The sequence below is a fragment of the Halichoeres trimaculatus genome, unplaced genomic scaffold, assembly GCF_033239565.1.
Source record: "Halichoeres trimaculatus isolate MK-OKI-2021-1 unplaced genomic scaffold, fHalTri1.1 fHalTri1_scaffold_5, whole genome shotgun sequence".
NCBI classification, from domain to species: Eukaryota; Metazoa; Chordata; class Actinopteri; order Labriformes; family Labridae; genus Halichoeres; species Halichoeres trimaculatus.
Window position 1 is genome coordinate 23070208 of NW_027437183.1, and position 20943 is coordinate 23091150.

General features: G+C 39.2%; 1 protein-coding gene across 3 annotated transcripts in view; it reads left to right on the top strand.

Moving 5' to 3' along the window:
* Positions 1-20943, top strand: part of dtx1 (deltex 1, E3 ubiquitin ligase) — a 72821-nt gene that overhangs the window by 2245 nt on the left and 49633 nt on the right. The window lies entirely within an intron of this gene.

Consider the following 20943-nt stretch of genomic DNA (forward strand, 5'->3'; position numbering starts at 1 on the left):
TTGTATTTACAGTCCTGTAGGATAGCATCAGACCAGCATTTTTGTTCTGGATGTAATAATACACCCACTTTAGGATACAATATGATTCACAATGCTTTGTTCATGATACAGCTTTCACTAAATATTTAAAGCAGTAAATTTGCCCATTTATGTTTAGGCTCTGATGAAGAGATTACAGTGTAAAAATATAAATTGTGCTGCTTTTTGGGTTTTTTTGTAAGGCCTTACTTCATATCCAATTTTATAAAAGTCATGCTTTTATTTTGAAAAGATATGGGGGATTGGGGGGGGGGGTTACAAAAGAAAAAAAAAAATCAAAAAGTAAATTAAACAAGAAAAACAGTATTGGATGTATCAGTACAACCCAAACAGGCCTTACTTTATTTGCTATTTTGATAACACTCATGCTTTTATTTTGAAAAGACATGGGGGGGTTACAAAATAAAATAAAAACATAATAATCAAAAAGTACATTAAGCAAGAAAATAATATTGGATGTATCAGTTCAACCCAAACAGGCCTATGCTCTTATGTAACTCTTCCTGTTACCTGCAGAACAGGTTTCGAGAAACTGCTCATGACTCACGAACGGGGGGTTAAGAGAAAAGACTAGAGAAAAGAACAGGGAGGGGAAGGGGTTAATCCAGTACTAGAAGAAAAGAAGAAAAATGCCAAGGTGGTCAGTAAATACACCTTCGTGGGCTGCCTAGCTGTTGTCTTTTCGTAGGAAACTCTGGAAGTGCACAGACCTAAAAAAAATTTTGAACGAGACTGTAAACATGTTTATTTTTGCTGTAAAAACTGCCTTTTTTGGCTTGGTGTGTGTTATGTCTGTTTTTTTTCTGCGTCCAGCTCAAGTGTACACTTAAATTTTTGCAGTTTTTCATATTTATTGGCCACTTTTAGACCCACTTTATTGACTCATACAAAAGAAGATAATTCTAGACAGCGCCCTCCTTTGTTTTTAAAGAGAATCACAACTCATTTTTTATCTCATTGGTTCTTCATAGTCTCCTGAGGGATTGTAACATCCCTGATCATTTTCATTCATGAGTGAATTACTTCAGCTCCAACATGTTAACAGAGGTAAATTCTTTCAAGGGATTGACTTTCAACAAAATAAATATGATTCACAGAGAGTGAGTTGACAAACCAGTTTTATATCCATGATTATTAAGTGTCTCCAGTTTTAATTTACTGATCCATTTGTTTTCAAGTTCTTCCCACCCTCACCAGTATTTCAGATAAAAAGTCTATACTGAAAGCGTTCCAACAATCCTGCACAAATTAAATTATGGCACCCAAAAATGCAGCTAGTCTGCCAAACACTCAAAAACTCATTCGCTTTAACTCAAACCTGGCTGCAGTCACCTGGAGCCTCAGCTCTGTGCCGACTTTAAGCTTAGAAGTTCACATGTAGAGTTCACGTAACCCCTCTTTAACCTGACGTCTCATGTAAAGTTGGATGAAAAACACTTTTTTTGCCCAGTAATGATAACCGCAGCAGTGGTACATGTTGCTCAAGAGTAAAACCCACCCTGCAGTCTGTGTCTGGTTGATTGTAATTCTCCCTGATGACTGCTGCCTTTTTAAATATGACCAGATGTTTTCGCTGTACTCCACCAAACCTCAGCACACACTCTGTGTTTGCCTGTGTGTGTACGTTCACCTTCCTTCTGTTCCAGTGTTTGAAGCAGAGATATGGGGGAGGTTTCAGACATCTGTTAGAGGCAGCCTTGGACAAATCTCAGCTGCCTGATTTATTCTTCACACCTGACTCGGCTACACATCACATTGATGGAGTCGAAGAAAAAAAGAAAAGGGAAAAAGCGTCTTGGTGTGGTTTTGTTTTGTTTTTTTCTTTAAGTGGTTTTGCATTGTTATTGTACAGACAGGTTATGTTTGCATGGAAAGTTCTCCTTCAGAGTCTCTCAGCTGAAGGTGTTATGTAACATCACTGAGGAGGTACACAGAGACACATGGGATTCACAGAAGGTGACCTGGCGGTGCATGCACCTGCGTTATGTCACCTTTTATCACTTTAAAAAGGTTTCATTATAATGAATGAACAACCTATGCTTTTAAACTGTTTCTCTCTGAAAAATAAATGTTAAATCATGCAAATTAGAGGCTAAACTTTCAGACTGTCATTTTTTTCTTTTTAAACTATAAAAATACCCACAGATGTTCTAAGTTATCGTTGTTTATTTTCTTAAGTGGACGTTTTTATGGGAGCCCATACACAGATGGGTGTAACAGACTTGTACAAACTATAAACCCTGTGGTGTGTGGTATTGGGGAAACCGTGTGCTTTCCTCCTTTTAAGTAAATATAGGCTTTAAATTAAATTAAAAATAGTGTAAAATGTTTTTTTTTCACTCTAATCTTTCACTGGGTTCAAAAAGTGGCCATTGATCTCTGATCTCTAATGTATATGACAAATTCATAACTGTTCAGCATTTCTGTTGTAGGGATGCACGATATTGTATTTTTGCTGATATCCGATATGCCGATATATCGAAACCCCTTTTGGCCGATACCGATACCAATACCGATAATCACAAGTTTGTTTGTTTTTTTCACTGTAAAGAAAGCTAAGTCTGTTACTCTTATTGTGACGGTCTTATTTGTTTAAGAAACACACATAAAACAAGACAAAAAACATTTGATTTTACCATAAATAAGAAATGTATTATTTTTTCAAACTCAAGACATTCAGTATTGAAATACAGAAAAATAATTTCTTTAGATCACATGAACTTTAAATATACAATGCATTTTTAAACATAACCAAGTTGCATTTGATAACTGTAACAACCTGGTGACAGACACAGAGCTCTGCAGTGCAAATAAATGAAGTGCTACATTTTATTTAAGGAGCTTATTTTTCAGATGGAAAATAATAATAATCCTAACTGAATAGCACCTTATCGGCTGTGCATATCGCTAAATTTTCCTATCTGCCGATACCGATAAACGTGTTTTTAAGCTTTTATCAGCCGATACCGATATTGTGCCGATAATATCATGCATCCCTACTATGTTGATATAACATCTCAAAATACAGTCGACAGTATCTGTTTTAAAGAAAATAGACCATATTTCTAGATAAAACCTTTACTGAGCAACTTCTTGGCAGCTGTCAGATAACTGCTAGCATTAGCATTACGCCACTTACTCGCTAGTAGCACCTCTAGCTGGGAGTTTGATGAAAGCTAGTTATTCTTTTTTGCACTATAGAAAAGGTGCATATTTTAAGCTAAAAGCGTAACTGTTAGCCTAAGGTTAGTGAGTATTTTTTCCAAATGAAAATTGACCTCATCTGGTTACATGATACATACTCAACATACACAAAGCTTCATAAATGTGATGTTCGAGAATAATGGCAGCCGATCGGCGAACTGATTTGGTGTTAAGTTCATGACTTCTGAAACAATAGTGGGCATTGTTACGCAGAATGTGCAGACCCATTTACAGAATCAGTTTCTGATTTTAAGGTAGTCTGAAAAATGAGAAATGAAGAAAAGAAGTGTAGACACCAGACAAGCAGTACATGTTCTTGTTTATATATAACAGTCAGAAAAAACAGGTACCAAAGCAGGTGTGAAACTATAGATAGTCTTAAGAGGGCCTGGATCCCCATAGCCTCTAAATAAGCCCTCTGTTCTTTCTGATATTAGCTTCTCTTGCGTTTGAAATGCTGACTCTGACTCTGGCTGTGACTGCATGACAGTCAGGAAGTCTTGTAGTATTAGGATCTGTCTAAGTGGATTTCTGCTGTCCCTGTTGCTGTTATCTGCTCTGATAGGACATAAAACAGAGCAACACATGTGTCTGGACTTGATTGGCTACAAGATGAGCCACCAAACCGTTTGTCAGCCATTACCACGGCCCAGAGGCCAGGCCTGACGTTTATCGGTCCTCATTGTGCTGTTGGCTGTGTTAGCTTTCCCTTCGGCCGGGATAAACCTGTCACAGCAGGGCCTGACAAACAGCAGCCCAGTCGTCTGCAGCCTCCCATCCATTCCCCGTTTTTTTTCCCCCCTCCTTTGCACACTCTGCTCCTTCAGCCAAACATGGGCTAACCTCTGTCATGCCACAGCCATCGGTCTGGGCTCCCATGAGGCCTAGCTTGCAGGCTGTGACAATGTTGCGATGTTGTTTGCACAAAGGGCCTTGAATAGCTTGTTTAAATGCAGAGTTTGATGTATCTCTTTCACAGCGGATGTTTGTTTTATTTGTAGCTCAGCAGGTCACCCGCAGCCACTTGCTTCGCTGCAGGCTTATGGAGTGTCCCTGTGGGGAAACCCCATTTTGTCATGACGCCAGTGATCTCGTCCACTAAAGCTGTATTTTGGCAAGAGCTGTGTAGCGCTGTGAGTGCTCTGTGTCCCCTGTATGTGTGTGTGTGTGTGTAACTTTGCTGACGTGTGTGTGATGGTGCACCCTGCCAGCTGTGTTACTTGTGGCTTGGTGTCCTGTCCCTGCAGGCTGCGTCGGGGTGCCCTGAGAGCTCTCCTGTGGGTTTGGGAGGGGCTCCTGTGGGTGGGAAACGGGTAGAGTAACCCTGACTAATGAGACAGCAGCCATAGTTAATCTCCATGGCTCCCTTTAATCACAGCATCATGACGACAACACACGCACCACAGATGATGCAGCAGGCCCCTGTTTGTAGGGAGTAACATAAACACATCTGTATTTAGTTTGAAATCAAAAACACAGGGCACGGAGCTCAACAAACTACTGCTGGGGAAGAGCCTGGTCTGTTTTGAAATCCTGACCTCCTGTGCCGAATGTATACAGTACGACTGAAGGCTCAGAGGCTTATATATAGTGGGGATGACTATCTGGCTGAATGCAGGGAGAGGATTGGCTCTCACCCAAGGTGGATCGATCCATTCTCCTCCCCAGAGGGTCCTTTGAACCTCTAAACACTGCTGAGGACTGATCCCCTTTCACTACACCCACTCCCACAGCACAACACACAGGCTTATCTGCCATCTCCATCACTTACCAACACTTGTGGCCCGCCTGATGGATTTCACACTGCAGCTTTTGATTCTGCTGCCTGGCTTTCAAGCATTTCCCCTGTCATTTTTTCCCCATAATAGAAAGGTGGCACATAGAACAGCAAATGCTGACTTTAAATGAAACAAACCTGATGTTAATTCATAAATGTTACACTGAAAAATCATACACTTAGCTAGGAAATAGACACTAATTACCTAGTTTATGAAACTGTATTCTCTGAATGAGGCTCAACTCACCTGATTTATTTCTCTCAAGGGCACCTCAAGTCACATCCAATGTGTCCTCACTCTTAATTGAATGTTTTTTCTTTATTAAAGTTGAACCAATAAATCAGCGACGACATGATGAATGATCTTGTTTTGACCATGTCTTGCACATTTATGTTTTCATAGGCAGGCGTTAACTCTGCCGCTGAGGTTAGCTAACTGGGGGAGCTAATGGTGTTAGCTGTTGTTTTGTCCAGCCTCCTACGTTAGTCTACTCCCTTACTCCATGTGTTATTCTGGAGCAGAAAAGACATAGAGCTGCTTTCTAGAAGTGAATGAACAAGAAATGGCAGGTTAGCAGCAGCTCTTGCACAAAATGTGCCTTCTCATGGAACTTAATGCTAACATTACCAAGCTAGGCTAAACAACTTCAAATTAAAAAACATGAAGCCTTTATTGTAGAAAAATGAAAAATATATAAATAATGATTAAAATTGACCTTTGACTAAAGTAACTAAACAAAAAAAGCTTACTTCAACTACCAAAACAGCACATTGACAAAGTTAGCAAATATCCAGTGCACTGGAGAAGCTATCTTCAAAAGAACCAGGGCTCATGAGGTGTTGTGTTTGAGTTGTTACTACCCCTTCATATTTGGGTAAAAAAGAATGATTAAAGAAGATTTAAAATGATAACAGTTCATGGACAATGCTTTATGAGAGGATAAAGAACATGAAAAATACCCATCATTGAAACATTTCAGGAAAATCTTAATTGGAAACTGCACAAAAACATTTCTTGTTCAAAGTCTCAAAAACCATCACAGTATTAAAAAAGGCAAAATAGGTTCTGGATAATAAATCACTTTACATTCTGTACAGTCCCTTTGTTTTACCATATATAACATACTGTGCTGAGGTTTGGCGTAATACTTTCAAGAGCTCGCTACTATCTTTATTCATACTTCAAAAAAGAGCAGTTAGGCTCATTGACAGAGGAGGTTATCAGGATCACGCACATTCATTCATTCTTCCTTCAGTCAAAAATGTTAAAATGAACAGTCAAATAGAATATCAGACAGAACACATCATGTTTGAAGCAAGAATTAATCAACTTCCAGAAAATATTCAGGTCAGGTTTTGTCCAAGGGAGGAAAAATACAATTTAAGGGGATTGTTTTGTTAAAAAAAGTGTAAAAGTGAGAACCACAAGGAAAAGTTTTTGTGTATCATGGAGTAAAACTTTAAAACTGTCTGAATGAGGTAAAACAATGACCAAACATGGAGAAGGTAAAAAAAATATATGTATAAAAACATGGTACAAGGTACATGGTACAAAGATACAAGGATTTAACTGTATGATGGTTACGAAAAGGTGATACAGTTTCTTTTTTTTCTTTACTTTATTCATGGAGTCTTCTATTTACTACCATTTTCCTATAATATTTATAGTATTTTCGTTATGTAATGATTAGTTTTATTATTGTTATTATTTTGTGGGAGTGTGTAAATTCAATTATTGATTACTCATGTAAGGTGAAGCAGTGGGACTAGATAAGACTCGACTTCCTCTCACTTCTTTTTGAACATGCAAATGACAAATTTATTTGGCTTCTTGGTTGTTGTTGCTGTTTTTTTCAGTTGACTTTTGTTTATGTCTTGATTTTGTTCTCTTTAGATATTATTCATGTTCGAAATAAATGTGAAAAAAAAAGAAAGAAAAATAAAAAAGGGCATCACAAAAGGAAAGAGGTTTTGTTATGATCTGAAATACAAATATTTTGTTATTCAAGCCTATTTCCATATTCAAAACAAAATCCATTCAGGTGAACAGTCAAAGTCGATTTTTTTATCACATTTTTGTCTGAGTTTCTGTTTGTGTCTGCTGTTGTCCTGGTCACTGCTGTTGCTGGGTTGGCTGTTGTAAAGTGGCCTGCGTGTGACTGCAGAGATAACCCCTATCAGCAGCTGTTGGCTGCTGTGCTGTCGGAGCGGGGCTTTGTTTGTTTTGGTTCCACGGGCGTGAGAACCTCCTCTCCTCTGGCTGCTTTCCCTCGGCTAACGGCCCTCCCTGACTAATTACTGTGAAAAACGTCAGGAGAGAAAGAAGAGAGTAACACGTTCTCATGGCTGTTTTGTGTGAAGCTGACAAACACCAGTCGCTGCAGTTGTGGTCTGGATACCTGCTTGTAAACTTGCAGAGCATGCAGCGCTGCAGATTGCTGGAGAGGATAGTGCTTTAGGTTGCTTTCCTTTTATGTTGTTTCATATGTAGTAAATGTGTGTGGGAGCTGGTTTGGTGGTCTGTGGGAGGAAGCTGTAAAAAGTAGTTTGGCTATGTTTGTACTAAAGGTCAAGTACTGTATGCATCAGCTCTGACTGTGAAGTCCCACATGTGTCAGAAGAAAGCAGAATGAGCAAAGAGTGGAGCCCGGAGCCTCTGAACCATACATTCGGACCAGAAACGATAAAAAAGGAGGAGGAATAGAAACAACACAGGCCACTCAGGTGTTTTAATAGTAAATGTACTGCATGTGGCTGAAAGCGGACTGAACCAGTCTATACATCACATACTGTGTGAAAAAAACAACATGACCTCTGGTTTATAAAAGGAAGGAAGCGCCTTAACCTGCTTCTTTCTAGTGGCCTCTGTAGGTTGGAAAAAGTAGTTTGAATGAATAAAAACAAGTCGTTCCACCTCCTTCCAAAGACAAAGATGTAGACATAAAGTAAAAAATAAGATCAGATAAAATAAAAAACCTGATTCAGTGGAGGATAAAGCATCGCTGGGGCTGTAAAGGGAGGAGGTTCCTCTTGGAGACTGACGTCAAGATGGCTACTTTCACTTTTTGTGCGGTCTTGAGTGCAAACACAGGGATGTTGGCCGACACACTGTATGTGTTTTTATATGACTTAGACAATGTAATTATAGGAATTATCAATCCAAACAAGTACCAGACATGCTGCATATGATGCTCTGCAGATAATAAGCACGTCCCCCCCCTCTTCAAGCTTTTGTAATCAGTGTAATTAGTCATTAGCAAAATCAAAATGGTGCTTAGCCAAAGCGAGAGTGTCACTGTACACAGGGGTCCATTATAGCCCGAACCAGCTGGCTCAGTTCCATGTGGATGTCGGCAGGAAAGGGATTGGAGTGGTGCTGTGGAGAAGGAAGGAGGGAGGGGGCGAGCTGACAGAGGTGAGGAGTGAAGAGGAACAGAGGGAGAGGTGGAGTATTTTCCTGATGGAAAGTGACACACAGGGTGTGTGTGCGTGGGGAGGGATGGGGGGTAATAACACTGAAAAGACCCTCAGCTGGACAGATTCCCCTGCTCTTTCACTCTCGCATGAATTCATTAATTTCGCTTGGGTCTTGCTGCTGTGAAGCCTCTCATGCAAGGTGTACTTATTTTGATTAAAAATTCATTACGGCATATTTGGCTCTTTATCTGATTAAATTGTTTACCAGATAGAATAAACACAGGGTCTTTCATAAGCTTCAAAAGTCATTACTGTGCTCTGACCTAGCAGCAGCTTCCAGTGTTGATGAATGAAGGCAATGTTTAACTGCTGAAGACTGCAGCTTCATAAGTGGCCACTTGAGGCTGGCTGCAAAAGCCAGGAAACCTCATTAACAACCATGTTGAAATGTCCCTTTAACAGCAGAAATGAACATGTTCACAGGCTGGTACTAAAAAAAAGTTTTGGAATAGCTAATTTATCCAGTGCGCATGCATTTTGACCGCAGAAGCAGCGTTTAGCTACTTTCACTCAGGCGAGTTATCATTTCTTAAAACACTAAATTCAACCTGTCTGTTCTGTGGTTAGTTGTCAGAAATGACACTACACCATGAAGTCAGCGTCTAACCAGTTCTGGCTGTTATAGAGCTACCGGTGTTTTGTAGCAAAGAGTGACTGTGCTAACTGTTGGCTCTCAGCCAAACTTATCAGTGATTAACATCTGAGAGTCACCAGTTGACAGGGTCGCACTTTGCACTGAAACACCAGTGACATCTACTGCTTTATTATTAAATGTGTCTTCTTTATCCAACCTCAGTTAACCAGGTTTGACTGGAAATAAGCAATATTAACCGCCAATGTTCTAAATACAGATTTTAGTTTGCTTATTTTATGAAAAAGTTGGTTTCCAGCCGAGGTTATGACCAAACATGGACTCAATACAAAGAGTTGATTATAAGTGAACATAAATCATGATTAACAGAAACAGATTTTATGATAAACATAAAATTAGTATACTATTAGTATTCTGATATATATTTGGTGCAGTTCTCTGGGCATATTGTTTTGGCTCCTTAGTCATAAACCGGGTCTCATTCTCAGAGGTCTGTGCTCTTTTTCATTTCATTATTCTGATTTACAGACACATGTTAACATCCTGGTATGTCACACAGTATGATAAGTGTTCTTGGATAATACAGTCATGACCATCAAGTGACAGTTGTGTGTTTAATCTCTTCTCTGGGGTACATGCTGTATTTCTCCACTAAAAACATCTATCTATTGAATATCTGTCACTGCTGATCAATTCCATCCACTCACTGCTTTTTCACAAAGCTGGGAGCCGTTCATCTGTCTAAGTGATGATATTAAGTTAAAAATGCATTTTTTGGTGATAAACTTCCTTATGTGGTTTGATAAACCATTGTACTTCGCAGTGCTTCTGCAGTCAAAATATGTGGATCCACCGTTATTGATAAACAAGTAGTCCCTCTATAGGAGGTAAAGTTTGTTTTGACTCTTTTGTTTTGAAGATATTAGGTAGGGTGAGTTTTTCATAAATGAGGTGTGCATGACATGACAGCAAGTAATATTTGTGAGCCAGGAGGCTAAATTCCCACCACAGCTCCACCTCTGTGCCTCTAGCTACGTCAACATAACTCAGGTTGAGTCAGATTTTCCCCACATGACGACTGTCATTCGGTTTCGAAACTCCCCTTCAGAAACCGATGATGTCACTGAGGCTACCACCATGTTTTCTGCAGTCTATGGATTTTTTTTTACCGACTGAAATTAAAAACTAAGCACATTTCATATCTTTAACGGATGTGAAGCACACTTCAACACCCTGACTCCACAAACTGGTGAAATATCAAGTTAAAAGCAGCAAAATAACACATAAAAAAAAATTGACTGCTTGAGTCTTGTTCGCATCGAATCACAGACTTAAGGTAGCTGCCACTGATAAACTTATTTAGTCTTAACAACAGTCAAACAGAGAGAGTAGACGAACAAGAGTAGTGGAAGATAATTGTGTCTAAGAAGCTGAAAATAGCAAAGGTGAAGCCTTTTTGAGAAATGACTCTAAATTAACTTATGTAATTTAAATGTTTTGCTTTTAATGAACATTTTATTTCATCAGTGCTTCATTTAAACATTCAGTCAGGTTTATTTGCCCTCTGAAGTGTGGTCTTGTTCCAGCATCGTAGCGCTCTGGTCAGCTCGGTCTACATCCTTCACGTTTTACAGCGATGAAGAGTCAGTGCAGCCTCTGGCATTGGTAGCAGAGCTGCTCTCCACATCTCCTTTTAACTTCTAATCCAGTCAGTCAACACTTTTAACTTCTAAGTGGATATCAAACTCTTTTATCAGTGATTTGACTTTAAAGCTGCTCTCTCCTGTGCCTGCTTATCGGGCCGTCTCAGAGGTCAGTCAGATTGCAGTCTGCCTGGGCCCATCAGCCTGCTGCTGCAGCCGGGATGAGAGTGAAACATCCTCTTTTAAGTGTCTGGGTGGATTGTTCTCCTTGTTCGATAGATTCACTGACACATCTCTTGAAATGTTGATTGAAATGTTATGTATCATTTCTTTTTTCTCCCACTAATGTGTGATGGTAAGTGAAGAACATTTGTTCTGAGCAGAAATGTTATAAACAGGGACAAGTAGAGCTGTTTAAAAATGAAGAGACCTTATATTGTTTAAAAGCAAAAGAGTTTTTCAGTTTACCAAGCAGATGTTAGGTAGTGAGAAGAGACAGAGTGTACTTGCTGTAGCAAATGGGGTGTCTTTGATCTACTGGAGTGTGTGGTCTAACGTTTACAGAAAGCCTCGTTCATCGGAGAACAGAGCTGCACTAAAGCAACTCCGTCTGCCAGCGATCACACCGAGCCACAAACTCAAAGCTGCCTTCATCCGTCTCGGTGAAAACACAGAAACACAGTGTAGGACTTTTTGTTTTTTCGTCTCAGCATTTTCACTCACTTTACAAAAAAAGCACTCTTAGCCCACTTTGGCGCAGTTGCAGCATGACAAATCGCTAAATCCCAAAACTGGGGTGGCTCTTTGAAAGCATCTTAGTGGTAAGACGTAGTCATTGTTCCACACTGAGGCACTGTAATGGCAAAAAAAAAAGATCTTCACAAAGTGTGAACGCACAGGCAGGGATCCCAACTCTGCTGTGAGCCCTTTACTCACAGTTTCAGCCACTTTATCACTGAATGCAGCTCAATATCTTTTGATTGCAAATGGCATTTCACATATTGAGACTTCACTTTTCGTTAAAAATTTAGCTTTATTTATTTCACACCAGCCAGTTTGAAATGAAGATACGCACAAGAAACACACATAAGGAGGTTTTTTACTAAGTTTACATGTTGAACCAATTCTTTATGATTTTAGGTTTTAAGTCAGAGAGTTGCTTGGCTACAGGAAAAGTGACAGTAAAAGTCTCCTTTCTAGTTTGTTTGAGACTCCAGGCCAAAGGTGCCACTGCTGTCTAATTAAAACAGATCCTCCTCAAAGCATCTTTAATGTCATAAGCCCCTATCACATGGACGATCTCTGATCAACTCAGGTGGAATAAAGACCGCTGCTTATTCTGCTGACTTTATAGGAAACGTTAGAGGCTGGTTTGGAAAATGTGGCTGAAGGTTTTGATCGCACAGATTCATGTATAGACCGAATTGTTCACAAATAGAGCAAACTGAACTCCATCAAAGGATGTGATTAATTGGATGACATGTTTTGCAGCACGTGGTTTCAATCGTTCAAGCAGGTACACCACGTTCCCTTTGAATTAAAAAGAGTGCAGTACTTTATTTATTGTTGCTCTGTAAGCACTTAATCACCTGCACAGACACTTTTAAATCAATATATTGGATCACTGAAAATAGAGGGGGGAAAGTTAGGGGTTAGGCTCAATACAAACTGCTTCATTGCATGGTAACATAAAAACATTATATGACTTAACTTTATGACATTAAAAGCTCAACTACTATACAACATGTATCCAAAAGTCTTTACTGTATGATCGTTTTTAGATGTAGCTGATGTGGAAATCTACTTCAAGCCACAGTTTGGGGCAAATTGTAACAAATGATGACTCCTCCAGAGACAAGTTAGAGCCTGTAGTGTTTTTACTTCAAAACAGTAAATGACTTTGCTACCATTTCTTCTTTTTTCAAAATAACGCATACAGTGCTTAACAAATTTATTAGACCACCACCTACTACTGCCCTGAATTCACAATTGTCTTTTTTTTAGATTATTAGATTAGATTTAGATTTTGCACTATATGATCAAACTGGAAATATTATTATTATTATTATTATTATTATTATTATTATTATTATTATTATTATTATTATTATTATTAATTATTATTGTTATTATTATTATTATTATTATTATTATTATTATAAGAAAAACAACGAAATGTGTCAGGAAAGGTCAAGAAGCCATTAGGCTTATGCAAAAGACCTCATCTTTCTATTAAAAAAAGAAAGAGAGAGCAGTCACGAGTTCAGTAACAACACAGAGTAATACATGCATACATGTGTTCAACCATACGTGAAGGAACAAATAGAAATAAAAATACTCAACATTAAAACAAACATAAACAGATTTAAAAAAAATAGAGACCATAAAAGAGATGACAAAATTAGAATAGCATTTCAAAACATAGGAAAAAAACAAAGTAAAACTAAGCTTCGTGAATTGAATGTAAACACAGTTTCCTTTTAAAAACATGTAGTGATGATGAGCTCTCAGCTACATGTCTTTTATCATTCCACATTTTTACAAACATATAGATGTTTGTGTTGAGTTAATCCACCAGGATGTGTGAGCTCTTTAATCAAAATTATATACTCATTGGTAAAATATAATTATTGTTATGCGTGAGTTCTCAAATATACTGTTCCACAAAAAAGCACATTATTGTTTTTGATTGGCAAATAATTTATTTTGTTCCTGAGCAGAAAATGAGTTTAAGTGGTTTTATGTTATGTTTGAGTAATTTGTGACAACACAGAGATTTCCAGTTTTCTGGCTCAAATTTGGATGGAACAAAACCCGTTTGAAACTCCTCACTCCTGTTTGAAAAGTGAAACTCCCTTAAAAAACAGGATGTCAAAGTTAAAGCACTTTGTGGTACTGGGTGGTTTCCTCCTCTTTATGACTGGTAGTTGAATAAATTTGTTAAAAGCTGTATATAAAAATAGAATAAAGCTGTTAAACCTCATCTGTGCTATGTACGGGGTGTTTATGTTAGCGTTAGCATGCTCACACCTAGATGAACATAATGCTGATTCATCATGTACACTAAGAGCTGAGGGTATTTCCAGTTTGCTTTCAGTGCATCATTGAATATGTTGAATGACTCAGGGGTTTTTCCTCTCACCTGAAAACACGTCTTGTCAACCTAAGCATGGTTAATTCCTTTAAAGAGCATAAAGGAGTTTAGTAGTCTCTTTGTAACTGCACTAGCTTACTGCTGTTAGCCTTTAGCCAGAAGCACCACCCTTCATGTAGATGCTAACTTAGAGTTAGACTTGTTGTTGAACATTTGTTGCCACTGAAAGGATAAGTTGACTCATATACAAATCTTAAATCTTTTATTTTGCTTTAATTACTTGATTAAGAAAAAAACAGACATTGGCTGATTTTTGAACCTCAAATGTGATTATTTTTGGAATAATTCGACGACCGTCATCCAACATAAGTGTTTCAGCAGCATCCTGCTCAAATCATGTCACAGCGTGGACAATCTTGTTTTGAGCTGCCTGCATTCTGCATTGGACGTCATTGTTTGGACAATCTGGTGGAAATGAGAGGATGAATAACTGCGTCAAGGCTTTAACCGAGCACATGTATGCATATAACAGCTTCACATACCCTCACTCTCAGTCTAACCCCCCCACACTAAAAACAATCACTTAGTTTGTTTGGTTTCCAGCCTGGGCACTCTGCAGAATATTAATGTGAGCTTCTGTCTTTGTCCCCTCCTCCTCCTCCTCCTCCTCCTCTCTCTGCGTCACCTGTAAGTGCCTCTAAATCAATGTTCCTGGTGAGAGTCCAGGTCCTGTGGCTGGTCAGTTTGAGAAACATCCCGCTGAGCCTGTGAGGTGAATAATATTTGCCAGGTGCTCCTGTCGGGGACCCCTACGACCCTGACTGTTGCTCCTCGAAGGAGCAGCACACACACCATCACTTTTTCTGACATTTCATTATTAATGAGCGCTCACAAACTCTCCAAGGATTTATAACTCTGGCGCCTCAAGGTGAATTTTCACCAGACTTAGTGGTGATTGCTTCTGCTCTGTTCTGTCCTTTATAGGGATGGAGCCAGTCAGAGAGAGGTTTGTCAATAAGAGAGAGAATGAAAGGCACCGTGACAATGTCTCTTACGTTGATGTATGTTGTGTGTGGCTGAGTATTAACTTCTTTAAATCAAAGTCTGAAGAAAATGATAAATTGTTCAGTGGGAAGCTGCAAACATGCACTGATGCTTTGAGTTAAGTTATTCCAAAAACTCAACAGAAATTTGTAGAAATAGAAAATGTAGGCAACTTTACCCATGGTCAAAAATGAAGATAATCTGATGTGATGTCAATGGATGAGAACTCTCACAAATGAGACGATTACCTTCACAACAACCCCACCAAAATAAGACACTTCACTGACATTGGTCTCCTCAACAGATAATTAAGAGCTAACAAAAAAAAGAAACATCCAAAAAAACGTAGGAAGCACAGTTTTTCTCCCCCACAGCCTGCGGTCATCATTGGCTAGTTTTTCTTGCCTCTTTGCTCCGTCTTAAATCTCAGCTGCTGTCATGACAGTTAACAGCGCAGCAGACGGGACACAGCAGGTGGACAGTCAGTGTCTGAAAATAATAACTGAGACAATAACTCTGTCACCAGCTTTTCAAAGTGTGAGATATTGGAGTGTTGCCTGGATGCAAATAGTTGAAACCCGTTCACCGTGAACTGCAGATTATATGTTAAAATTAGCTGCTTTAGGAAAACATTACATGTGACCAGCTTTTGGGTTCGTTTTCAAAGTCAACTAGCGAAATATCTCAGTCGCATTTTGAGGTTCAAGATTTCCACTTTACACAAGCTTCATGAATCATGGTTGGCCTTCAAACAAGGTGTGAAATCACAAATCATACTTGAACGCCCAGGTGTAGGAGTGGGATATGTGTACGAGCACAGGCAGACTTCCTCTCCTTCATAAAACCACTAGAAAGCTCCCCTCTAATGCCAGACCTGGCCAGTTTATCACTCTGCACCCTGAAGGTCAAACATCTAAATAGAGAGGGAACTTTAAAGTGATTCAGGAGCTTTTACCTTCGACTCACCTCTTACTGGCTGGAAAGGTGGGTGTCATATCTGGTCCTGTGGCCTGCATGTGCTCACATCACCTATCGTGGATTTTGAGTGACCAGATACCACACATCAGGTCAGTGGTCATGATGCTTTGAATGCTCAAACCACTACAGCACCATGGTGTCCATCAGTAGTACTTTAGATTGCTGACTACTGCAGCATTGTCTACTTCAATCATTCTATAGATCCTCAAACTATTTTTGTGATATGGTCTACTCCAATAATACGTATGAACTCCAAACTGTGGCAGGGTATTCTACATGAGTAATTTTTCAGTAAAAACAAGGAATCCAACCCCAAGTTGGGATGTAAAATGAAACTAAAATCAGAATACAAAGATTTCCAAATCTAATAAACCCATATTAAATGTTTAAAGTGAGACACTTCAATATCCCAGAGTTTATCTGAGATGTTCCAGAAAACAAACCAGACCCAGCTGGAACAGCTGTTTTGGAGCTCTCTTCATCAAACAACCAAAATAATGTGATATGCTCTGTGATGCTATTAGCAAAAATAATAATCCTGCTGAAGTGAAGACAAAAAACCCTTAAGTTTATCAAGCTTTAATAAATGATGTGATGAAGTATTTGCAATGAGAAAGAAAAATACCATAAAAGAAAAGATGGATATGTTTTACTGAATATGGCAGCCATTTTTGAGATTACAACAACAAAAACAACCCCCTAAAAATAATTATTTTGCAAAATCTAGAGCACCTGACATTGGCAAAATTAAGCAATGCATGTGTAAAAAAATAAGGTTAGTCCAATTAAACTTTTTTTTAACATACTTCAGAAAGCCATGGAGCACAGACAGTCTGTGCTGTGGAACACAGACAACCAGTTCGTGCTGTGGTGCACAGATAGTAAGAACATGGCACAGACAACCTGAGATCCCTGAGTAATATCGTGGTGTTCAGCAGGGCCTCATGTCCATTTCCTCCTCACTCACGATCACAGAATGTCATCACAACCAAAATTACTTTGCTAACATCATTGTCTTAAAATGTAAGGGAGCAGTTATTTGAAGTTTGGTTACAGCGAATATAGTATTGAACATTCAATACTGAATCAAAAAGGTGCTGGCATTCGTGAGTGCTGGGCGCATAGAGCCTGGCACAGTGTCAGGTTGGTGGAGCACATCTGTCACAAACAACCCAGGTGCTGAGTGAACGGATGTATGTTGGGTTGAGGGGTTTTAACTTGGCGCTTGAGTTACACAGAAATAACCCAAATCTGGGTTGGGGTTAAACATTTCATAACCCAACAGTTGAGTTGATGAAATGAGCCAGCTGTCTTTCATGTGCAGTTACACTTGAGGAGCTTGACAACAAAATTTAATTCCATTAATGGCTCAAAATACAATTTCAGTGTAGTCTTCCTCACTAACACTTTAGAGACAAAAACCTCACTGACAGCATATTCTACTTCACTAGTAACAATAGTTTTACTGCTCAGCTAGTATTGAAACATCATCTCCAGTACTCTTCAGATCCATGGTCTGTCTGTCCCTCAGACCAGGGCCAACATCAGTGTCAAGCTGAGCTCCTCAAGGCAGGTCTTAAAGCAGACTGTGTCGTGGATGGTTCATTACTCCAAGCCTCAGTAATCCCTCCTCCTTTGAATGCAACAAAAATTGAATATCAAAGTTGACCCTCATCTGCTCTCGAGTAATTAAGCCCTCCCATAAAACCACAAATGATTTATTCAACATAGTTTAATATAAATTATGGATGCTGCCTGCAGCTATTAGAGCCTAGAGAGCATGAAGTCATCATGCTTGAACCGACGTTACCCTGTAAACTACCTTTCAGTACGTGACACATCAGATGTACAGCTTACCATGACATTTAGTACTCATGTTTCAGCAGCTTTCTGTTCTCTCTTCTTCACCACAAGTCGACTTCTGAAAAAGTGGACTTGAAATTAGCTTTTCCGCAGGCTTTGACCCTCAGTGCACGTTTCACACCTCTATAAGCCTCGATAAAGTCTGTCATACTCGTGTTTAAGCTCTAAGCTTTGAGCAACTTAAAATGAGGACGTGACCCTGATTTTATTCCAGTTCCTGACTTTTAGCCTCGACAAGCTCAAGTGGGCGACCTGAATATCCTCTGTTCCTCTCTGTGGATTCAACAATCAAATTTAGGGAAAGTGTACATCTACAAATGTGGCAGTAAAAATAATTGAGCTATTAAGATGAGCTATTAATACTAAAATGAATGGCTGTCTCCATTAATTTTGGAACGCAGAGGAGATGTGATTACACTTGTGATTCAGCAGGGAGAAGGTCTGGGCTTCACAAGAACTCCTTGGGAAAGTTGAACATATTTAAAGAGAAGTTGTGTTTGTAAATCTATTATCTAATCTTCCTCTCTCTGCAGGGGGGGATGCCCCCCGACCTCTCTCACACCACTTTACTGCTGATCAGTGCTGACTGCTGCGGTCTGGAGTGATGACACTGTGCTGTTATGTAGCCAGACGTTTCCTCTGATAAGACCTGACGTTGTCTGACAGCGGTTATAAAAGCCTGTCTCAGCAAACTCATTTACTGCACGCTGTTCGTCTCAATGAGTCAGACGCCTTTTATTGTCAAATGTAATGTTCTCAGAGTATTTTTCCCTCCCATGTGTTTCCTATGAAAAGGTTTTCATGCTGTGGTGTAATAGCTCAGGAACGGATGTCCCTGTTTGACTTTGTGGTTTTTAGTCAACATCAACTTAAAATGAACTCAACCTCAACAAAGGGTAACAGAGAAATCAGGCTTTAAGACAAGTTCAACAGAAGGCCGGCTTAAACTTACACGCATCAGTGTTGGCCTGTTTTTTGACTGAATGATATATCTCCATCATTTCTAACACTCCAAACATCGTCTGCAACCCCAGACTGTGTAAAATATTGATATTGTCCTTATAGCCCTGTTTCCACTAAGTGGTTCAGATCGGTTCGTCCTTGTACGGTATGCATTTTGTCTATTGACTAATACCGGAACAGGCCCCCATGTTGCCGACCTGTACCGTCCCACTTTTTGGCACCTTTCTGTTGGGGTGCCAGACATGCTGATCCGTCCCCAGAAGGTGGAGCTACAACACTGCAGTCCTTTGATTGGTTGAAAGAATCGTCACTTACTGTTCAGCAGCGGCTGCTGCATTTCTCCTGGCAGCACACGGCCTTCTCTGAGCTTGATTGCGCTTTGCAACAAAAAGCCACATTAAAACCACAAAGAGGATGAATTGCTGGATGTCTCCTATCGATGCTGTTTGTTTACTGTGCCGCTTCGTTGGTGCACCAGGTGCACGTATCACGTTGCTATAGTGTCATGCTATTGCGTAGCTGACAAGCATTGGCTTACACACCCCCTACCAAGAAGGGCACTGTGGAAACGCAAACAAGACCAGGCTTTACCAACCCAACCCAAACTGTGTTGAATCTACTGATCCATACCAGACCACTTGGTGGAAGCAGGGCTTATGAAGTCAACCAATTGTTTCTAAAAGGACTTTTGACTCCCATTGTCACTGGGTCCATATTAGGACTGAACGATTTTGGAAAATAATCTAATTGCGCTTATTTTGGACCAATATCGCGATTGCGATTCAGCATGCAATTTTTGGGGGGGATGTTTATCTTCCACATTATTCACTGAGCACAAGCAATAAACCATTGTATAGTATGACCAACACAACAAATGAGACTGTCAACATACAAACAATTCTTTCCCGTAGGCCAGGCCTACATGTTATGATGATATAAGAACTGAAGCATGAGTTGATACAATTAATATATCTTGATTTAACTATTACAAACACAGTAGAATATTAGCTGATTGATTTAACTTCAAGCCTTGTAGACATGTAATAAAATTAAGATTAATTACTTTAAATAAAATCTTAGAACGGGACAAAGAACTGCAGAAAAACGGGTCTTATATGAACAATAATATAAAAAAGAATAATATGAATTCACTCGTCCATGAATCTCACACAAAATAAAGTGCAGAAATGTAAATAAGACCAAATCTGTAGCTCAGCCACTAAAATATGTCAACATGTGGAATGCACTTTCTTTATAAAATGAAAAAGAAACACTGCGTGAAAATAAATATAAAAATTAATTATACTAAAATCATACTTATCTCTCTTCAGTAACAAAACACAAACTAAAGTAAATGCACTTTATTTTTATTTTTCTTATCACAGCCTTTGGGATTTGAACTTTGCACTCTATAACATTGCGATATCGGTTTAAATTTGATTAATTGTTCAGCCCTAGTCCATATTTGTAATGCTAAACTCAACCTATCTCCGTTCCAGTTTGGGTGAGGCAAAGAGGCGGTCCTTTCACCTCTTTGCAGACAGCTACAGGGCGCCCACCTGTCAGTCAAGTCAGCCATGCCCAAATATGGGCATAAGTCATAAGTTTAATAACTTTGAAAATAACAAGTTACAAACTTTCACTACAGTACAGTATGCGCTGATAGAGAAATAAGCGACTCAGACCCAAGCTGAAGCAGGCTGTTAACGTTTTTGTTTTTACTGTAAAATCACTTTTTCGGTTTGTTGTGTTTGTGGTTTTCTGCAGCCACCCTCAAACAGGATCTTGAGGAACTGCAGTACATAACACTTCTGCATAGGCTTCATATTTCAAGACTAGAGGTTGCTGCTCGATTGACTTATACAATCGAGATCAATGCTAGACTGCGCCCTCTGCTGTTTTTAGAGAGTATCACAATTTATTTCTTTAATCTCACTGATTCAGTTGTTTAATTGGTCTTTAATAGTCCCCACATGGACAGTAACATCCCTACTCATTTTCATTCAACCTAGCCCCAGCAGGTTAGCTGTATGTTAAAGAAATCAATGTGCAAATTCTTTGGCTCTTTTGATCAAAATTGTTTTGCCTCACATGAAAATTAGACAATAATGTGGCGTACTGTTAATCAAAATTTTAGTTCAATAACAAAAAATAATTAAATCTATTCTTAAGTAATCATGAAGAGTTGATCCCACATTACCATTTCCTTGTCATTCCTAAAAGCGCCTTATCTGCAAAGCACTAATAATTGACTGTTCAGAGATCTGTG